We start from the raw sequence: 10,583 nt of genomic DNA on the forward strand, positions 1-10,583 counted from the left end.
TAAATAAATGACAAACTGTGTATTACAATTGATGAAATTGTTTATCTTGAAGTTTTTATTTTGTGGTGAGCCGGTAAGAAAGAACGTTTAGGGTTTCATGTGTCTGCATGCCTTGCATGCATCACACTGAAATGAGCCCTTAGTTAGCACTGCCCATGAGCAAGACAGGTCCCCGGTACTGAGGTGGGGAAGTACTGTATAGAACCATGCACCCACAGCAGCGGAAGCGTGCCTGGCAGGCGGATTGTCAACGTAGCCAGGTCTGGTTTGGAGAGAGTTCTGATACTTGCCAAGGTCAAGTCAAGGTCAAGGTCAAGGTCACCTCAAGGTCAAGGTGGGATGGAGAAGTCAGAATTGTCAAAGTCCGTTAAGCCGTGGTCTGAGGTGGGTGAGGTCAGAATCGTGGAAGTCTGTATAGCCATGCTCTGGGTTGGAGAGGTCCGCAGAGTCGAGGGTAAGCCGGGGTCAATATCCAGAGGGTTTCAGAAGTCAAGCCAGGTCGGTACACGAATATTCCAAACTGTGAAAGAGACAAGACAAGAGCAATGCACAATAACCGCAGGAGCACAAGGCTACAACTAGTTATGCTCAGCAAAGCAGGAAGGGAACTGCAGGGTATATGTAGCACACATGAACCAGTAACAAGGGAGGCGGAGCGGAGGCACGGCCTCCGCTGAGGCAAGGATTGGTGGAGGGAGACAAGTGGGCTAAATGAATATTTGCCACGTAGCTGGGGAGCGGTGCAGGGCATCACGTGTGCACGCCGCGTGCGAGAGAAGCGCGGCGCATCTTAGGGGGCAGAGCTAAGCTCCGTGGCACTCTAGAAGAGGCGCGCACGCTCTATAAGCAGAGCGGGGGTGCGCGCACGCACTACACGGGCGACACACTTTATTCGAGCTCGGCTAGTCCCACGAATATGGGTATACCCGGGTGTATTGAGGTTTGTGACTGTTTTCTGCCCGAGAGCATTGAGGTATTTTCCAGGCAGGGATTGAAGCATTTTATTCCCGCTGGCTGCAATACTGCACAGTATATATATATATACTGCATTACAATTCATGAATTTATGCCATCTGGTAGACACGCGAAGCATTGCAGCCTATTAAATCCTAATCATTATCATTTAACAGATCAGCCGCCCGTCAGCCAGGCATGAACCCAGGCTGGGAAGGCAAATGCAACAGGGCTTGTCAGAGGTGAGGAGCGGCGCATTCCAGGTATCTGCCAGGTACAATCTGGGTATTTGCTCGAATAAAGTGTGTCGGTGCAGTAGTGCCAGAGTGGAGGTCTGAGTGAAGACAGGTAAGGAGGGAACACGTCACAAAGGATGTGTTCCCCGATTCCTTACAACCTTGGACATTTACAATTGAACACTCACAAACATCCATTTAAATTGCACGTTGTATGAGAACAATCTCATGCCTCAACTTGCTCCCCTGGGATGCCGCTCCTCTGGGACACTGCTATGTTCCAACCACTTTGGCAAAACTTTCCCTCTGCGTGGTGTCACCTTGTAAAGTATCCTTCTGGAACATACAGCTCTGATCTCAAGATCCTGTTTAGAGGGGTTTCCTGCATGCAGCTGTAATTTAGTCCGGCCTCTTTCAGCTTACAAACAACTCCTCACTGCAACTGCTCACAATGAACCTGTGCCCCTACATGTACGCATTTCATCAGCCTAACGCTGATTTCATCTGGGGATCCTTTTTCTAAACAAGTGTCTCAACAAATGTTATCTAAAGCTGCGGTCTGGCAGGGAGTGGCGCAGTAGGTGCACGCTCGTCTGGGTGCACGGCCACGCCGTTACGGAGCTGGTTCGCCCTCGTTTGGGGCAAGCCTGCATTAGAGACTTGACATGGTTAGCAGGCTTGGCATTATTTGATCAAAGGATGTAAACCAAAGTCTCCTTTTATCTTATAGGTATTTAAACCATATGGTTTAAATAACTTAGCAATGCCTTGCAATGCCTTGCCAATAGCAGCATTCCCTGTTTTTCTGTTCACTTATTTTTTAAATATACCTTAACTTTAGAGTCACCCGGTGCTTATCCATTGTGTGCAACTTAATGAAATCACCAGTTCCAGATATATTTGCAGATGTTTTATGGGAGGAGTACCAAATAAAGTCGGAACTGTATCTCCCAAGATGTTTCGGCTTTCCATTGGTCCCTGGAGAAAGGCTGACCCCGGCATCCAAATTGTGTACACTGGGCAAGTATTCTTGCCTGGTGGAGAAAACTGTTCACATCTCGGCAGATGGTTCTAGGGGGTTGGGGCACAGCCGATAGATTCTAAGGGACCTTTAATTTCAGGTATTGTAGAACAAATATCCACTTCCCCAAAAAAAGTACAAAAGAGCACTGCAAACTGCTGCTTTAAAGTCTTTTTTAATTAGCATGGTATAATTACAATGCAGTAGCAATAAAGTGAAAACTCTGGTCCTAGCCATATAAGTACAAACAACCATCAAGTAGCTTTTGTTATTTGCTTTGGCATGCTTGGTTACACGCAAGATGCAAACTTTAAAAATAAAGGAACTTAAATGCATTGCTTGGAGTTTTTTCAGCATTTACTAAGGTTGAACATGCTAATTCTAGAGTAATCCATTCTTCTGCAACTGGTGACATTTATTCTTTAAAATAAGTTGAATAGCTTTTTCAAATGTTGGACCTAAAGACCGCACAATAAAAAAACAAAACTACTGAAAGATATAAGGAAGTGTGTGAATTGTAGTATAGATAAGCAACACTGTCGCTTCCAGTATCGTATCAAGACTTACACTCCATGCAAACTGTTTTGATGAAATATCATTTGAAGAACATTATACGTTTGCATGTATGCTTTATTTAGAGACTAATAAAAGCTATGGAGAGGACTATGGGCCTCATGCAGTAAGCGACGAAAATGTGAAATCGGCAAGCTTACCGATTAGTCATGTTGTTGGCGATTTTCCCTCTCCGTATGCAGTAAGTGCCGAATCCCTTCAGAATCAAGCCGAAAACCATTCCGCCCACTCTCACGATGATTTGCCGATCACACACAGGTGTATCGGCGTGCATGGCGGGGTGCTGTTAGGTTCGCCAATCAAAATTCTTGCTGAATCAGGCGAAGCAAGCATGTATTGGATAGCGCGCCATATTTAAAGGCAACGTGTACTGTTAATCATTCTCTGTGTTGTTGGGAGTGATAGAGAGAGAGATGCACAGAGCTGGACGATTTAATATTTGCATATTGACTGAGAGAATTGTTGTGTATTGTGAGAGCTTTGTCCTTTGTTGTTTTGTTTACATCTTTGTCTTGTTTTGTATGTGGAAGTGTTTCGTGTGATTGGCTGTACATTTGTTTTCTGTTTTTTGTGAGTGCTATAAGTATGCCTGCAAAGCGTGGGAAGAGTGATGCTGGTGTGAGTGGTAGTGCTACTCGTGCGAGTACGCGTCGGAGTGAACGTACTGTTCAGGGGAGTGATGTTGCTAGGAGTGCGAGTGCTATTGCTGGGAGTGTGAATGCTGTTGCTGGGAGTGTGAGTGCTGTTGCTGGGAGTGCGAGTTCTGTTGCTGGGAGTGTGAGTGTTGTTGCTGGGAGTGCGAGTGCTGCTGGTGGCTCAGTTGCTGATGGGGTGTCTGGTGGTGGCGTGCTTGCTGGTGGCCAGCTTTTGGAGTCTCTTCCATTGGAACAAGGAGAGTCCAGTCAGCAGCAGGCAAGCTCTGAGCCTAAACATGCTCGGAAGAAACGTGTGGAGCATCTACGTAATCCTCGCTTCAATGACCAGGAAAATACAGCTCTTGTCACTGGGATTCTGGAGCACTATGACAGTCTGTATGGACATTTAGTAGGTAAGTGTACCTTTCCATTCATTCTTCAAATACATGTGATCCTAGGTCATGTTAGTTTTGTTAATATGCAAATATGGGTCCATAATATCTATCAATGTTAATTATTGTGGAAACACATCTTTTTATCATGCGTTACAACGACAAGAAAACTCAGGCGTTCAATTTACGCTAACTACATACAATATTAATGCAAGCTTCCTTACATGTCTAGGTTTAGAAGTGAATGCTCATGTGCTTCACATATTACACCTAAACCAGCATGTTTGCTATCTCTTGGAACAGCTAGCAGTGTAGGAAACTGGTGGTTGTATTATTATGAATTAACGTCATATATTTTGTATGTATTTCTAGTGAGGACAAGTTCATCAAGCAAAAAAGAAATGTGGGACAAAATAATAATTGGTGTGAATGCGTGTGGGAATCGGGTCAGGGACAAGCTGAACTGTCGCAAGAGATTTGATGATATTAGGGCTAAATTAAAAAAAAAAATACAAGACCAACGCGTGCATGCTTCTGCCACTGGAGGTGGGCCGCCAGCACAACGTCTCATATTAACTCCATTGGAGGAGCTGCTTCGGGAAAAATTACTTCCCGTTGTCGCGGAGGGTTTGCCCGGTGACAGGGACATCGGAATTTATTCCTCACAATTTCCACCAGGTGAGAAATGTTACTGTACTAGGCGTGTCGTTGCTTCCAGTTATTTTACACATTTCCGCTGCTATTTGTACTTTCTTCCCAATATAAGCATACCTTCATCTATATATGTATATATGTCTGTCTCTCTCTCTCTCTCTCTCTCTCTCTCTCTATATATATATATATATATATATATATATATATATATATATATATATATATATAAAACTAAATATACATATAAGTTGTAATCCTACTAAAAGCAGTAAATAATATACCACGTGGCATTACGTGCTCATTTGCATGTCAATTCCCACAATCCTTTGCTGCAGTGGAAGCAATTTATGGTGGACGATTATGGGGGACAACAGGGTAGCACACATGTGTAAGACATGCTAATGAGAAAATATTACTAGGTACTGGTGCAGAACATATATATATATTATATTAATGTGTATTTTATTTATTTAACTCCTACAAACACAACATTTCTGCCTCTTCAAATCATGCAACTAATATATTACATGCAACGGCCAACAAACATCACTTGAACTAACAAATGTGTTGAGGTTTATTAAAAGGTCCTTTTTTGCTTCATATCATATACAGACATCATATGAGGCACACGTCGCATATGTTATGTCATTGTGTTCATAGCTTGCACACTTCAGAGTAATATTTTGCTCATCTACCATTGTGTTAAAGCAGCTGCAATTAATATGTAATCACAGCATACACGTCAACAGAGGGGGTGGGGTTCAGCACACAGCCAAATAACAGGGTCATGTTACGGTCAACTTTGTTGACACCATTTTCACCTGCTTGAAGTAACTGAAAGGTCTGGTTGATTACTGTTTTTGGGGGAGGGACTACCGTTCTTACAACCTGACTAGCAAAACAGAAGGTAATCACAGTGATTTGAAAGGTTCACTCTAGGTACTAAATCACCCAACAAGCCATTAGCTATGAAACCGTACGTCACACATTCGTTCACTCAGATCTATAGTTCAACTGATATCAACAACACATTATCACACACAGCATGTGTTGTGTTGTTGAGTGGCAGCCACATTCAGCCGTGCAACAGCTTCTATTAATGTACCACACATATCCTCTAACAAAAACTATTACTTTTCCAATATGACTTTATTAATGATAAGCATTGTGAAAGTTCATCTCATGATAGTTATGTACATTATTATTGTGATATGAGTACACAACATATGCAGTGTATGCCCAATATTAATTATATTATCCTAACGCATTACTGCATAAACATAGTATTTTATTTATTTATTTATTTATAAAATATTTTACCAGGAAGTAATACATTGAGAGTTACCTTTCGTTTTCAAGTATGTCCTGGGCACAGAGTTAAGACAAATAATACATGGTTACAAATACAGTTACATAAATGAACAAGGTATACATTATATACAAGACATTGCGTGCACAGTAAGATAATATATATTATGGGCATACACTGGCTACACACTTTATTCGAGCTCGGCTAGTCCCACGAATTCGGGTATACCCGGGTGTATTGAGGTTTGTGACTGTTTTCTGCCCGAGTGCATTGGGTTATTTTCCAGGCAGGGATTGAAGCATTTTATTCCCGCTGGCTGCAATACTGCACAGTATATATATATATACTGCATTACAATTCATGAATTTATGCCATCTGGTAGACACGCGAAGCATTGCAGCCTATTAAATCCTAATCATTATCATTTAACAGATCAGCCGCCCATCAGCCAGGCATGAACCCAGGCTGGGAAGGCAAACGCAACGGGGCTTGTCAGAGGTGAGGAGCGGCGCATTCCAGGTATCTGCCAGGTACATACTGGGTATTTGCTCGAATAAAGTGTGTCGGTGCAGTATATAGTATGTTGTATGTTACAGAACTAAAAAGCCCTAAGTACACTGGCATGTACATTGTCATTACAAATATTTATGTTCACTTTGCCACACACATTTTCAGTTCAGGAACTGATGCTGTTAGTTAGCCATAAAAACTCAACATACAGTAACTCTATCTTCAATATTTTCACATGTCAATTAACAACTGATGTTATTGTTCTATATAGTTGCTCCTGGAGGACATGTGTCACCTGAGACGGAACAAGTGTCTTCACCTGGGTCATGCAGCTCATCACACCTGGAAGATGAGTGTATGAGGTGCATAAAATATAATATGTTCACTTCTATATGTTATGTTAAAAATGTTCATTATTTGTTTTGCACATGTTATTTAAATAGGATTACTTACTGTCAGTGAAAATTATTTTTTTTACACTACATGTATTTTGTTTGTGATGTTAAGTATCATGTAGGAGTTGTGAGTTGTTAACAACTTTTCATTCATTCTTATTTCACACTGAGTCCAAACAGAATTCGTAAGTCAAGGTACATTTTAATGTGACGTTATTAAACGTATGAAAACATGTTAGGTGTTAGTTATCACAGTGTATAATTACATAGTAAAACAGCTCAGATTAACATGCCATTTCATTATGTGTACATTTATTTTTAGCACATGATGATAATCATGATGATGATGATGATGCCGTCAAAGACACAGAAATGCAATCAAGTGACCATGACGAGGTTCCCATTCAAAGAGTTACACAGGCTATTCCTACAGCAACTAGCACATACGCTGCAATAGTAGCTTCTGAAGAAGTAATTGTTGAAGCAGAAAATCATCGCCATTCAGATCTGATGTCAGTGCACGAAAGGATGATATCACTGCAGGAAGAAACAATATCACAATTGTCACATCTCCATAGAGTGTTCATTGAAGTGCCTAAACAAATGCAAAAAATTAACACGTCATTAGAATCAATAGTTGTTCAGCTAACTCAAGCTAATCACTTGAGAATGACTACAGCAGCACATCCATTCAGCTTTACACCATCAGAGGATGGATGTTTACATGCTACTACTTTTTCACCCCAGTCATCTGATGTTCATTACCCAGGTCGGGATGTTACCGGTAAAGTAGCTGAAAGTTCTCTGCATGTTCCTGACAACATCCTACCGCTGCCATCTGTAGAAAATCTGGAACTGACACCTACAAAGGAGGCGCCAAAAACAAAAATGCACAAGCAGTTACTACTGACCAGTTTTGGACACAAACCAAAAAACCCAAACAAGAAACGGAGCAAGCATCAGTTGTGAACAAGTTGGTACACAGTGAACAAGTGTCACTGGCCACAAGCCCTGCCTGTGAACAGTCACTGGCCACAAGCCCTGCCTGTGAACAGTCACTCTCCACAAGCCCTGCCTGTGAACAGTCACTGGCCACAAGCCCTGCCTGTGAACAGTCACTGGACACAAGCCCTGGCCGTGAACAGTCACTGGACACAAGCCCTGCCCGTGAACACTCACTGGACACAAGCCCTGCCTCTGAAGTGCCACAGGCCACAAGCCGTGCCCCTGAAGTGCCACAGGCCAGTCAAAGTGGCTCTGTTGTGCTTAAAGTTGTAGCCAAACGGAAAAGAAAAATCCAAGAGACAACAAGCAGGCCTGTGACTCGGTCTCAAAAGGAAAAAAAATAATAAATGTTATAATTAACTATATCTGTATTTGGCCTTGTTTTGTTCACTTTAGATTATCTAATTAATATTGTATGTATGATGAAGACCTGTTGTTTCCAAACATTCAAGTATGTCCTTGTACACGTGAAGGTTTGGAAAGATTAACAGTCCTAATGAATGAATATTTTAATTTATATTTATGTATTAATCATCTGTTCAGTAATGGTCCAACATTACCCAGTTGCTATGTTTGGAGAAGCTGCAATTCACTTAGCTGCAAAACATTGTATTTGGGTGTGTTTCATAGGTATTTTAGCTAGTAATTGCATGTCAATATTATTCACATGCAAAACTTAAATCAAACATCTATTTAACTGCTAACATCTTAATTGTCCGTGTAGAGCAGGATTAAGTGTTAAATATTACTTACCTTCACCTTGCTTGAACCTTCTTAATGTTGTCCTTTCATCATGTATGAGTACTGGTTTCAATCCCATATCTGTGAATGTTTAGTAATATATATGTAGTATGTAGGGATATATGTACACACACACAGTGTAATACTGTAGTTAAAAAAAAAAAAAAAATATATATATATATATATATATATATATATATATATATATACCTGTAGAGGTATCAGTACCGTGTTAGCCGAGCTTCAATAATCAAAAAATAAATAGATGATACCGTTCTGTGGCTAACGAAATGCTTTTATTTGTGCGAGCTTTCGAGATACACTGATCTCTTCTTCCGGCGATGTTACAATGAATGAAGCAAGGATTACTTAAAAACAGTGTCTCTTGGAAAGTTATCTGTGCTGGTCCTTCCCCCCGTGTGGATGAGATTTATGGCTGGAGGTGTCAAAGGGTAACTGAAATCAAGTGAAGAAAGAGTGTGTATGTGTATCAGTGTGAATAAAATTGAATGGAGAGCCCACAGTATAAACAGTGCTCTACACAAGGTGTGTGTGGAGTGAGAGGGGATATAAATGGTGTGGGGGGGTGTGGAAATGTGAGAGTTTGTAGCACAACTAAAAGTGTGTGTGGATACTAGTATGTGGTCCCTATTTGTGTATAGGGATGGAAAAATAAGGAGTATTAGTATGTGTGAGAGACAGCTGTGTGTGCATACATATAGCACAGTATGTACATACATGGCCTTTAGCGCTCATTGTATTGTATTGTATGTCTTTATTTATATAGCGCCATTAGTGTACATAGCGCTTCACAGTAGTAATACATGTGGTAATCAAATAAATAACAGATAATATAAATAACAGATCATGGGAGTAAGTGCTTTAGACATAAAAGTAACATTTCGGAAGAGGAGTCCCTGCCCCTAGGAGCTTACAGTCTAATTGGTAGGTAGGGAGAACGTACAGAGACAGTAGGAGGGAGTTCTGGTAAGTGCGTCTGCAGGGGGCCAAGCATTATGTATCGTGTTTAGAATATCCACAGTGCTATTCATATGCTTCTTTAAGCAAGTGTGTCTTAAGGTGGGTCTTAAAGGTGGATAGAGAGGGTGCTAGTCGGGTACTGAGGGGAAGGGCATTCCAGAGGTGTGGGGCAGTCAGTGAAAAAGGTTTAAGGCGGGAGAGGGCTTTAGATACAAAGGGGGTAGAAAGAAGACATCCTTGAGAAGAACGCAAGAGTCTGGATGGTGCATACCGAGAAATTAGGGATGAGATGTAAGGAGGGGCAGAAGAATGTAAAGCTTTAAAAGTGAGGAGAAGAATGGAGTGTGAGATGCGGGATTTGATCGGAAGCTAGGAGAGGGATTTCATGAGGGGAGATGCTGAGACAGATCTAGGAAATAGTAGAGTGATTCTGGCAGCAGCATTTAGGATAGATTGTAGGGGAGACAGGTGAGAGGCAGGAAGGCCGGACAGCAGGAGGTTACAGTAATCAAGACGGGAGAGAATGAGGGCCTGAGTCAGAGTTTTAGCAGTCGAACAACAGAGGAAAGGGCGTATCTTAGTTATATTGCGGAGGAAAAAGCGACAAGTTTTAGAAATGTTTTGAATGTGAGGGGCGAATGTGAGAGAGGAGTCGAACGTGACCCCTAGGCAGCGTGCTTGGGCTACTGGGTGAATGATTGTAGTTCCAACAGTAATGTGGAAGGAGGTAGTAGGGCCAGGTTTGGGAGGAAGTATGAGGAGCTCTGTTTTAGTCATGTTGAGTTTAAGGCGTCGGAGGGCCATCCAGGATGATATAGCAGAGAGACATTCAGAAACTTTGGTTTGTACAGCAGGTGTAAGGTCAGGTGTTGAAAAGTATATTTGTGTGTCGTCGGCATAGAGGTGATAATTAAACCCAAAAGATGTTATTAGGTCACCTAGAGAGAGTGTGTACAGAGAAAAGAGAAGAGGTCCCAGGACAGAGCCCTGGGGTACCCCCACAGAGAGATCAATAGAGGAGGAGGAGGTGTTAGCAGAAGAGACACTAAAAGTACGATGGGAGAGGTAGGATGAGATCCAGGATAGAGCTTTGTTCCGAATACCTAGAGTATGGAGAATGTGGAGGAGAAGAAGGTGGTCCACTGTGTCAAATGCTGCAGAGAGGTCGAGTAATATG

At 41.8% G+C, this 10,583-nt stretch overlaps 1 long non-coding RNA gene across 2 annotated transcripts; it reads right to left on the reverse strand.

Moving 5' to 3' along the window:
* Positions 1-7,172: 7,172 nt before the first annotated feature.
* On the reverse strand, positions 7,173-8,552 carry LOC142492049 (uncharacterized). 2 transcript variants are annotated; one of them, XR_012800695.1, is made up of 3 exons: positions 8,438-8,552; positions 7,462-7,541; positions 7,173-7,216 (listed from the first exon to the last, which is right to left on the reverse strand). It is a non-coding gene; the product is annotated as an uncharacterized LOC142492049 (long non-coding RNA). The 2 variants fall into 2 exon arrangements; XR_012800694.1 differs by lacking the exon at positions 7,173-7,216 and adding an exon at positions 7,233-7,274.
* Between the last annotated feature and the right edge of the window lie 2,031 nt (positions 8,553-10,583).

This window comes from Ascaphus truei, chromosome 4 (assembly GCF_040206685.1).
Source record: "Ascaphus truei isolate aAscTru1 chromosome 4, aAscTru1.hap1, whole genome shotgun sequence".
Classification (NCBI taxonomy): domain Eukaryota; kingdom Metazoa; phylum Chordata; class Amphibia; order Anura; family Ascaphidae; genus Ascaphus; species Ascaphus truei.